The sequence below is a fragment of the Miscanthus floridulus genome, chromosome 16, assembly GCF_019320115.1.
Source record: "Miscanthus floridulus cultivar M001 chromosome 16, ASM1932011v1, whole genome shotgun sequence".
NCBI lineage: Eukaryota > Viridiplantae > Streptophyta > Magnoliopsida > Poales > Poaceae > Miscanthus > Miscanthus floridulus.
Window position 1 is genome coordinate 46,697,714 of NC_089595.1, and position 10,992 is coordinate 46,708,705.

The following is a 10,992-nucleotide window of genomic DNA, read 5'->3' on the forward strand; positions in this document are numbered from 1 at the left end:
TCATGTATATAGACATACTATATCTAAGTGCATAGCAAAGAAAAACCAAAACGTCTTATAATTTAAAATAGAGGGGTATAATAAATATTAATATCCTTTTGTATAAATTCAGGCCCTGTTTATTTCCAGCGGCAAAACTTTTGCCATGCACTTTTAGTCCATGTTTTTGGCAAACGAAACCAAACACCTAAACTAAAAGTGAGCAAAAGAGGGAGCTAAAGTTTAGTCCATTTGCACCTCAAGACATGCAAAACTTAGACTAAAACTCTTTGGGAGCATGCTAGATGCCCCATGCCCCCACCCACCCACCTGCACTCTCTCTTCCTTAATTAAATGAGAGGCAAATCAGTCAATTTACGACGAAGGACTAAACTTTGGCCATACATTCAAAACACCCATATAGCACTTTGCCATGGCAAATGGGAAAAAACTGGGTCTTCGTCAAATTTTAATTTGTTTGATTCTTGGGTCAATACTTCAATCTTCGTCCGGTGTTATTATTTAGAAAGTAGAAAAGGTTAAAAAAAAATCAATCTCACACGCTGTGGCCGACAGGCTGGCTGGCTGTGCAGGCCCAACCCGACACAACACAACTGCTCCAGTCCACCCCATTCCTTGCGCTGCCGTCGACGCCGACGCGCCGGCCCGCCGCTCGCCCTCCACCGCCCGGCCAACTCAGGACTCACGGAACGCCACAGAACAAGCGCAGTCCAGATGAGTGAGGGTGCCACCTCGCCGGCGCTGGAGCCGGAGGTGGCGCCTTTGTCGGACAACGACGACATCCATTGGGAGATCTTTCTCCGCCTCCCGCCGCTCCCCTCGTCGCTCCCCCGCGCCTCTCTCGTCTGCAAGCGCTGGCGCCGCCTCCTCTCCGACCCCGCCTTCCTCCGCCGCTTCCGCGCCCACCACCGGGCGCCTCCCCTCCTCGGATTTTTTTGCCGACGAAGACGGCGACATCGAGTTCGTGCCCACGCTGCGCCGGCCCGACCGCATCCCCGGCGCGCGCTTCTCCCTGCCGCGGCGCCGCGACGACTACTTGAGCTTCCTCGGCTGCCGCCACGGTCTCGCCCTCCTCGTCGACCGCGCGCGGTCCGAGGCCGTGGTGTGGAACCCCATCACCGGCAGCCAGTGCCGCGTGCCTTTCCCACCGGAGTTCAACAAAAGACAAATCTACTACAAAGGCGCCGTGTTGAGCTCCTCCGGCGACGGCCACGTGCACGCTGATTGCCGCTTGATCCCCTTCAAATTGGTATTGGTGCATCATACTGACCTCCACGACACGCTTGCGTCCGCGTGCCTATATGAATCGGAGTCTGGTAAATGGGGCAATATCAGCTCAGTAGCTATTCCATGGTCTCGTTTGCATCAGCCTGCTGTCCTAATTGGAAACCGACTTTACTGGATACTTTTGGGTACCAGTGACATCCTTGAGTTTGATTTGGATGGCCAGAGTCTAGCCATGATTCAGAAGCCAGAGGACCCCCGTGTTACAAACAATTCAGGCATTCAGGCCCTGCGAGTAGAAGGTAACAAGCTTGGCCTTGCAACTTTGTCAAAGCTGAGCATCCAATTGTGGCAGAGAGAGACCAATTCAGATGCTGCTGGCAGGTGGGTGCCATGGAAAACTATTGAACTAGACAAGCTCCTTCCACTAAGTCGGTTAATGAGGATATGGCCAACAACGATTCTGGGGTTTGATGAGGATAGCAATGCTTTCTTTATTTGTACAAGTGTTGGCATCTACATGATCCAGCTTGAGTCAACACAGTTCACGAAACTTTTCGAAGGCGATTCGTTTACTGCTATTATCCCTACACAAGTTTATATACTGCAGGTAAGCTTATCTTTATGTTGCACAAGTAATGAGATCCAACCATTTTTGCTATATGGCAATTGAATTATCGCTCATATGCTTAAGAGCTCACTAGCAGTTTGAACATATACATTGTGATCTTTTATCGCTTTCTCAAGTTAGTGAACTCATAGTAAAGTAATTTGGTACAATTATTACTTTTGAACTACATGAACCTAGTAGAGAATTTTATTGTTGCCAGGTTATTTAATTATGCAAAAGAGATTCAGTGTTGCTCTCTTGAATTGCTGCTTTCAGTACCAGCTTCGAAATGTTAAGAATTTTTTAGCAATACTAGCACTTAAGTAAAGTCAATGTGCTAAATAAGTAGCTTGATTGCCACACTTGGAAGCTTAAAGCTTATTGTTTCTTTCATTCATTATATTTCTTGCAATATATATTTATGATTAATCTACATTCATCTTGTTATAATCAAATTTAAAAAATCTTAGTGAATTACATGAATTTTAGCTTGTGGAGCAATACTTCTGCAGGTGATGTCTTCACTTCTACTGGGTTAGATTAGAACTAAATAATGTTTTGATCTTCAGGGCAAATTTTTACTTGATGTAACATGTTACATCTACGTGGTCGTTCTCATTTGTTTTTCTCTGAAGTTTCTTAATTTGAACTTATTTAGTTAAGGTTCATTTGAAATGGCTAGAACAAAGTAGTTGTAGTTGCCTTAATGTTTATCTGGCTAAACATGTTGCACATTAGGTAGGTGAGTATTATTGTTCAGAGTGATTTACTGTGTACAGTGTACTTGACATTAGATGTGGCCCGTTTTCTTGCCCATTTCTAACCTTGTAATAAAAGCTAATAGGTTACACAGCTGAATCTAATTAGCAAACCTTTTCTCTATTTTATCAATTTGGCTTTACTTATTTTTTATTGGTTCATTGGACTTGTTCTTCTCATAGGCTTGGGCATTGATGATGGAGATTATAGAGCTGAAATGCTGAACAATACATGAGATGATTGTCCCAATATATCTTGTAAACTGAGGTGAGGTGTTTCTTGAACAGGTGATGTTAATTTATCTTTTGCTTTGTGTTTGTTATTTTTCTTGTCAGCATGTTAGTAGAATATATGTTCAAAATGCTTAGGAAATCCATCACCTATTTGTAGTTTATATCAATATCTTTCAGTTGTAAACAGGCTTCATTTCGTATAATTGTTCAGGCTGTTAGGGCCTTTAACCTACAAGTTTATTTCTTATATTGGTGAAATAATACACAGCTCTCCTTTGTGTCTGAGAAAAAGTGTTTAGTGATCAAGTTATTTTGTTCGTTGCTTGGCCTTCATTGTGTGCAATCATTCCATGGTGCTTTCTTTTTCTATTTTTTTTCCAGTAGTGTGAACATCCTATTAGGGCATGAGTAGGTCAATTCAAGTTGCTGTTTTAGTTTATTCATTTATCATTATCTTCTGCAATCATAAACTTGTAACTGAGGCTTGCGTATTAACTTATGTAGTAGCAGTGCTGTAATTAAAACTTTTTTTGTGGACTACATGCTGCAAGTGATGTTTGCACTTTTACTGGTTTGGAGATGCTGCTTGGTTTATGTTTCACAAGGCACTTATTTCTTCTAACCAGTAATCCTTATATATTTCACTGATGTTTCTCAGTTTTTATGATTATTTGAATTAATTTCATTGGGAACTAGTGAAACACTCTTCTCCAGAGTACTTGTGGATAACTTTGTTTTGTGTGATGGCTGCATAGTTTATACATGTTCTTCATTACTAGGTTAGCAGTTATATGACTACTGTTCACATAATTTTCTCATATGACAATAGGTTTAAGACTTGAGACTATTACTCTCTTATTGTTTGGGATTTTCTTTGTTTTCATTGGTTCATTCGATTTGTTCTTCTTCCAGGCATGGAATTGGTGGCAGAGACTATATAACTGAAATGAAACGTAATGTCAAACAACCATGAGATGCTTTCCCCCCGTTAAATTGGTGAATTGTCATGTTGGCTGAACAATTGATGCAAATTTATTTTCTCCCACGTGTATGTTGTGTTGCTAGTCAGCGTTTTCTGCTGCACTGATACCTATGTATCAATGATGTACTTGTGTTCGATGTACAGAGTCATAGTCTCATTTACTGAATCCATTAAATTTACATTTAGTGATATATAATCTACGGAAACTGCTGCTCTATTTGGTTATTGCATTATTAGTGTTCAGTGATGACTGATTTTGTTCAATTCAATGGTGGTCTGCCCTGCTATCCAAATTTGATCAGCTTTGGCAGCCTGTTCGTGCTTGTACCTGACAATGTCAGGTTGTTCAATCCGGATTTCAGATGGATGTTGTTCTGACAATTCTCATAGCCCGCTTCTGTCGCTACTAGGTGGCCCTTTCTCGCAGGTGCTTCTTCCACCTTGCGCTAGGCTCAGGGGTATGGTTAGGGTGTCTCAGGGTCTAGCTCCACGCTAGCTGAGCTGTGAGCTGGATTCTAGCAAACATGGAAGAGCAGAAGGATAAAAAAGACATGGATGCTAACGAAGAACAACTCGCTAGTCTATTTGCTCATCTTGAGCATACATCGGCAAAGATGCTAACGTGCCAGTTGAGTCACGCTATGACATTAATGCACGTGGAAAGTGATCGTGGGACATGCTAGCGTGTTAATTAAATCACACCAGTACACGTGGTGTGACCTACCTTAGAATTAGAAATGTACACCCTGTTCGCTTGATCGTATCAACCATGCTTATCAATCATGATATATTGTTTTTTCTCTCATAACAAAACAGCATCAGTCGGTTTATAAAGCCACAGAAACGATCAAGCAAACATGATGGTAGTTCCAGACGTACTCTTTTAAAATAGTTGTTTCTTTTTTTTTTTTTGACGCGGTTAAAGCACGACGGGTCGTGCTGTAGCAAATCGCACGACCCCCCTCCACCGGCGTGACCGGCTTCACTCCCCTGGCCACCCTTTCCTTTTTCGCTCCACGCAACCATCCATCGACAGATAGGCAGCCACTCCTTTCCATCTGCACGATGTCTGCCAAAATTAGACCTTACTTGCCTATGTTTTAAATAATTTTATTTTAGTAGCAATTTATGTGTAAAAATATATTAGGAGATTTATGAAAGAAGTTGCTACCATGTAATACTAAACTTGCTACTCAAAAATATACTAAAGTTTTTACATGGTATGCATATCGATTATTACCATGGAAATATATAAATTTGTTATATACATAAAGGTACTAACCTATAAAGAGAGAGACCAAAACAAAATAAGCTGCAACATGGAGAGGTAAATTATTTAATAAACATTTGCATAAGCTGCCAATTAGGGAGCAAGTTATTATACAACAAATTATAAAATGCCAGAAAACATGACTTGCTGTCAACTGTGGGCATTTATTAAAAAATGAGGGTAGGGATACAAAACAAGACAAGCTGTAACTTGAGAGCAAATTATTAGAACAAACATTGGATAAGATGCCAACTAGAGGAGCAAGTTATTATAAAACCCACTATATGAAGCGAGAAACATGACTAGCTGAAAATTAGTGAGACATTTATTGAAAAGACAAGAGTAGCGACCCAAATAAGGCAAGCGGCACCCTGAGGAGCAAATTATTAGAACACACATTGCATAAGGTGCCAATTTAGAGCAAATTATTAGAACAAACATTGCATAAATGTGCCAATTTAGAAGGTAAGTTATTATACAACTAATATGTATAATTTAGGAATGCATTCGAACCTAAATGGGTAACTGAAAACTGAAAATAAAAAATATTTTAAAAAAGCTTGACTGAAAACCGAAACAAAAAAATTAACCCAAAAATGAAAATAAAAAAACATTGAAAAAACATAACTGATTAAACTGAAACTAAAAGAGACAATGAAAAAAAAGCGAAATAATGAAACTAAAAAAAGAATACATAATGAAAAAATGAAACTTGTAACTGAAATTGACAAACACCAAAAACAAAAAAATGCAAAGAATACTAAAAAAACAAATAAAACAAAAAAGGAAAAAGGAAAAATTGCCGCACAAACGAAAAAAAAGAAAAAAGCACAGTGTGCCCAGGCCGAGAGGGTCGCTCGCTCCCGTGGGCCAGGCCGCGTGCCAGGGGGTCGCTCGCTCGGCAGTAGCGCGACCCCGCGCGCAATAACGTTTGCGTTCTCTTTTGCTAAACAAAATCACCATAAGAGAGGATGAAATCAATTGGGCCCAATCACATTGGGGCCATGCCCCCGCATTCGAGCCGTCGCCTTGGCAGTAGAGAGGCCCCGCGATGTGGATCCTGTGGACGAAGGGCGTTGCCTCGTGCGTTTTATACCATGTTTAGAGCAAGATATCATATCCTCTCCCCTATATCTCTGATATAGGAGATGCAACAAGTCGAGCAGATCTCCTATCATATTCTGTTTCGGTAGCAAATATGTAATTCTAATCTCTAAATAAAGTCGGCAAGAAGATAATTATATCAACATGTTAGGATTGGTCTGTTCGCTCATGACTACTCCCTTCGTACTTAAAAAAAAATGAAGTCGTTTTGGATAACGATACGGTCTCCAAAGCATAACTTTAACTCCTTGATATTATAAAAATATTTATCAAAAAGTTATATATGTATTTTTTATGAAATTATTTTTCAAGACAAATCTATTCATATGGTTTCATATTTCCAAACTCAACAACTTAAAAGTTATTTATAATTTATATTCTCAATGTTTGACCCAAACCTTATCCAAAACGACTTCATTTTTTTTAGTATAGATGGAGTATAACAAAAGATATCAAGATTTTCTACTCATCAATGATTGCAGTGGTATATTAGTACAACTTAGAGACACGTTTATTTGGACGGGATTGGACAATAGACCACTTAAAATTTCATTGTATGGTTTGATTAGTTAGACCACCAGCTGATCCAAATTCTAATAAAAATAAAATTTGTAGCTCATCAAAACTATATCAACACACTAATATAAAAATGATTTCAGGAGACTGTCGATGTTTCACCACCGATAGCCTGCCACGGGGTACCCGGGGCAGTTTGTTCGGGCTTCAGCGTATGCAGAACTCGACGGTAAACGCAAGAGACAGTCGATTTATCCTGGTTCGGGCCCTCGACCGTAATCGAGTAATAGCCCTATGTCCAGTCGGCGTTAGCCTTTGCGTTGGATTGATTGTAAAGTGTTGCCTCTAACTCTCTTCTGCCCCTCCCGATCTAAGGAGCCCTGCCCTCCTTTATATAGTCAGGAGGACAGAGTCCTAGTCGGTTTACAATGTAGAGTCCTAGTAGGATTACAGGGTAATATTACTACTAGGATTACATAGGAGAAATCCTAATCAGACTAGATCTCCTCTCTTCCTTGTGGGGTATCCCGTGGGTCCCGCATCGATAAGCCCCCGAGCACTTCATGGTTGAACTTTAGAAACCTTATCTTGTTCCTCCAGGTCTTGCCGAGCAGAAAAAAGCGTCGCTTGAGTGCTTTCTTGAGTGAAACCATGTAGCGGTTCTTGGGATCTTCGAGTGGTGTGTGCTTTTTTGAAGAAAAAAGCACACCTAGCTGGGTGTAGCCCCCGAGCCTCTTGCTATTTGGAACAAGGAGCTGGAGGGTCTTGTTTTGAAATTGCTCTGATTCTTCATCGAAGGGCTCCCGAGCATATACCCGGGTTCTTTATAAAAAAGAACTCGGATATAGCTCGGTCTGGGTTTTTTTTGTCTTGAGGCCTTGAAGTGGTCTGTCTTGAAGAAGTCTTCTTAGTGACGTGCGCTTTTTCGAAGAAAAAAGTGCACTCGCTGAGTGTAGCCCCCGAGCCTCTTGCTATTTGGAACAAAAAATTGGAGGGTCTTGAATCTTATGTTTTTTTTAAAACTCCTGTCTTGAAGAATTCTTCTGAGTGATGTGCGTTTTTTTGAAGAAAAAGTGCACTCACTGAGTGTAGCCCCCGAGCCTCTTGCTATTTGGAACAAAGAGTTGGAGGGTCTTGAATCTGAGTTGTTCAAAGAACTAAAAACCTCTCCTGTTGCAGCCCCCGAGCATATATCTGAGTTCTTTTATTAAAAAAGAACTGGATCTTGGCATATTCTCTGGTAGTCTACTGTTGTCAAATGTATAGTTCCCCATCTAAGGTCTTCTATTGGTCTTGAGGGTTTTATGAAGAAGAAGATAGCTAAGTGAGTGAATCCTAGTTATGTTTCTTTGCTTCTATTTTCCTCTTTTCTGATTCATATTCTTATCGTCGAGTTTCCTTATCATCTTGTAGACCCTCGCCTTCCCTTAACCCTCAGTCGACCTCTTGTCAGTCCTCTGGTGCGCCCCTGTGTGCTGAGTCTCGGGACTCGGAATGTACGGTCGGTGAGGTGGCTATGAGGGAGACAGGGTTCCCTGGTGATCACGCTGCTGCAGATTTGCTGACTCCGAGGGTGACCCTGGCCGTGGCGGTGGCTCCATCTGAGGGGGTAGCCGGGGCTTCCCAGGATACGGTCCTGGTCCTGCCTTCTTCACATAGGCTGGCTTCTCCCTCTGCTCCTCTTGCTACTGGTGGTCATCGTTTGGATGATGATGTGGTGCAATAATTCGATGCCACTCATCGATTGTCAGAGCTGACCGCTGCCTAGGGAACCTTTGCGACTTCTTTTGGGGAAAAACTCTAGGTAAGTTTTTCTGAAGTTCTTTCTTTGGATGTTCGTCTTTCTTCTGTTCTTATGTCTTGTTTTTTTCTCTCTCTCTTTTTGTTTAGTCTTTTTCTCAGGATCATACCAGCTTCTTTTTCTCGTCTAAAATCGAGAAAAAGTTGTCTTCTGAGGTTAGTGCCCTAAAAATAGAGCTTGACCTCTGTCGGGCTGAGATGGAGACCGAGCGTCAAATGCACCAAAGGGAGGAATAGGCTCTCCGTGCCTGGGTGGTTGAGGCAGAAAAGCAGAGGGATGCTGCTGTCCAGGAGGCCTTGAAAAATGTGGAGGCTATGAAGAATGAGTGCAATGGTATTGCGGGTTCTTTTTGTTTCCTTTTGTATTCAAATTTCCCTTTCTGCTGACTTGTTTTTTGGTGCCTGGTCTAGCTCTCCGAGTTGACAAACAGAAGCTCTCGGAGGGTATTGAGGAAATGAAGATACTTGTTCGCAACAGTCACAATAGGGCTGAGGAGGTAATTACTCGTGCTGAAGAAGAACTCGCGCTTGCCAAGTTGATTAGGCGTGGAGCTGACATGGATCTTGTGCAGGTCCAAAAAACTATTAAAGTCTTGACTGACAAGTTGGCGACGGCTACTGAGAACTGGAATGCTTTGTGGAAATCATTTCGGTTAGTAGCCGATCTCCTCCGGACTCCAACAGATGATGGTCAATCTTGGGCTTAGTTTATTCCTCAAGTTCTGACCCGTTTCCAGGAGTTCGTGAAGAGGTGCGCCTAACTATGTACCAGAAATGTTCTTGCCTAGATCCGGGTTCTTGCTCCGGAGGTGCCTTTGTCCAAGATTGCAGAGGAAGCCGAGAGTCAAGAATATCTGGATGCCGTTGAAAAGGTGGAGCCTGAGGTCAAAGATTTAGCCAAGAGGATTGTGGATAATCTTAATATTGATATTTCTTCTCCTGATGACGATGCTTGATGTAATTGACCTTTGTACTTCAGCCTCTGTAATAGGATATTATACTTCTTTTTGAATGAAGATTCTTTATTTTTGTTGATGTCTTCTTTGCCTGGATGTCTTCGCCTTGTTTATTCTTCAAATGAGTTGTCCAAGTGATCAGAATTTTTTCAGAGTAGTTGTTTCTTGGGCGTGGCACGCATCCGCAGTTTAGAGTGGTCGTGTTCTTTCATCCGTTGTAGGATAATTCCTTGATAGGTCGAGCGTTTGTATGGCTTTTATCTGAGCCTTGACTTGTCGAGTGCTTATTTGGCTTTTATCTGCGCCGTGTAAACAACTCGGGGTATGTAGGTCGTTGTCTTGTCAGAGTCCCTTGATTTCTCGAGTGTTTGTCTTGCTTTCATCTACGCCATGTAAACAACTCGGGGTATGTAGATCTTTGCCTTTTTGTTCTTCTCAGTATTGAAAAGACTTAGGACCGGTGATCTCAAGCATCTTCAGTTGTCCGGTGAGTTCAAGCATGTTTTCAGCTTTTTGCTTAACTTGGGGTGTGGCCAGCATCTGGCTCTTTCCCTGGTTGCGAAAACAACTCATGATCAGTTCGGGTGTTAGCTTATCAGATACCCTCATCGGTGGGCTCAAGCATCTTTTAGCTTTTTTGCTCTTGGCCGGTAGGCTCAGGCATAATTTCAGCCATTTTGCTCTTTGGTTCGGGTGTTAGCTTACCAGCTACCCTCATCAGCGGGCTCAAGCATCTTTTCAGCTCTTTTGCTCTCGGCCGGTATGCTCAGGCATAATTTCAGCCATTTTGCTTTTTGGTTTGGGTGTTAGCGTATTAGCTACCCTCATCGGCGGGCTCAAGCATCTTTTTAGCTCTTTTGCTCTCAGCCGGTATGCTTAGGCATAATTTCAGCCATTTTGCTTTTTGGTTCGGGTGTTAGCTTATTAGCTACCCTCATCGGCGGGCTCAAGCATCTTTTCAGCTCTTTTGCTCTCGGCCGGTATGCTCAGGCATAATTTTAGCTATTTTACTTTTTGGTTCGGGTGTTAGCTTATTAGCTACCCTCATCGGCGGGCTCAAGCATCTTTTTAGCTCTTTTGCTCTCGACCGGTATGCTCAGGCATAATTTCAGCCATTTTGCTTTTTGGTTCGGGTGTTAGCTTATTAGCTACCCTCATCGGCGGGCTCAAGCATCTTTTTAGCTCTTTTGCTCTCGGCCGGTATGCTCAGGCATAATTTCAGCCATTTTGCTTTTTGGTTCGGGTGTTAGCTTATTAGCTACCCTCATCTGCGGGCTCAAGCATCTTTTTAGCTCTTTTGCTCTCGACCGGTATGCTCAGGCATAATTTCAGCCATTTTGCTTTTTGGTCCGGGTGTTAGCTTATTAGCTACCCTCATCGGTGGGCTCAAGCATCTTTTTAGCTCTTTTGCTCTCGGCCAGTATGCTCAGTGAAAACAACTGGGGGAAAGCCATAATAAGACATATGTTGTCGAGGAACACCATCTTTATTGATCATGAACATTGATATGCTTAGTGAAAATAACTTTGGGAAAGCCA

At 42.1% G+C, this 10,992-nt stretch overlaps 1 pseudogene; it reads left to right on the forward strand.

Annotated features, from left to right (window-relative positions):
- Positions 1 to 574: 574 nt before the first annotated feature.
- LOC136513302 (uncharacterized) lies at positions 575 to 4,084 on the forward strand (annotated as a pseudogene).
- The last annotated feature ends 6,908 nt before the right edge of the window (positions 4,085 to 10,992 follow it).